Genomic DNA, 943 nt, shown 5'->3' on the forward strand with positions numbered 1-943 from the left:
TGGGATTCTCCAGGCAAGAACACTGGAGTGGGTTGCCATTTCCTTCTCCAAAGCATGAAAGTGAAAAGTGAAAGTGAAGTCGCTCAGTCGTATCCGACCCTCAGCGACTCCATGGACTGCAGCCCACCAGGCTCCTCCGTCCATGGGATTTTCCAAGCAGAAGTACTGGAGTAGGGTGCCATTGCCATCTCTGTTTATCTGCCTAACAATGGTTATTGATATCTTTGAAACTGGAGCAAAAATCGAGGTAGCCCTTCTTGGCAAGTGTTCTGTGATTTAGTCTCAGCAATGGAACATGTTCTCCTTTGAGCTGTCTCCATGAAAAAAAGTCCCAGTGATGAAAATATGCCTCTTTTTGGCCACAGACATTCTCTTACTTCACATCAATACTTTGTCCAGAGCTTTAAAGTTATTGACTAAATGATACAATGCAAAAACTTTTTTATATAAAGTGATTCTAAATAATATCATCAAGATATCCAAATGATACTGTTAATTCTAAATTTAAGACATGTTTATGAATTATGGTTAAGTAGAAACTATTTGGACAAATATAAAGTTATTCATTGAGTAGTTTCTCAGATTGGGTTCAGTGAAAGAGCCAGAGATTATTAAGAATTTCTGTAAATTTTGTGTCTGTATTTGTAAGTTATAGAACAGAAATTTAGATATGAGGTTGCTGATTTTTATATTTATTGATTAAGCATGCCTGGTGGCTCAGTGGTAAAGAATCTGCCTGCAATGTAGGAGACTACCTGAAAACAGGAGATGAGGGTTCGATCCCTGGGTCAGGAAGATTCCCTGGAGAAAGAAATAGCAATCTCTCCCACATTCTTGCCTGGGAAATCCCATGGAAAGAGGAGCCTAGCAGTCCATTGGTTTGCAAGAGTCGGACATGATTAAACCACCACCACCTGTATAATAATATTCATACATCAAGATA

The sequence above is a fragment of the Bison bison genome, unplaced genomic scaffold (assembly GCF_000754665.1).
Source record: "Bison bison bison isolate TAMUID 2011002044 unplaced genomic scaffold, Bison_UMD1.0 scf7180017864497, whole genome shotgun sequence".
In the NCBI taxonomy this organism is placed as follows: domain Eukaryota; kingdom Metazoa; phylum Chordata; class Mammalia; order Artiodactyla; family Bovidae; genus Bison; species Bison bison.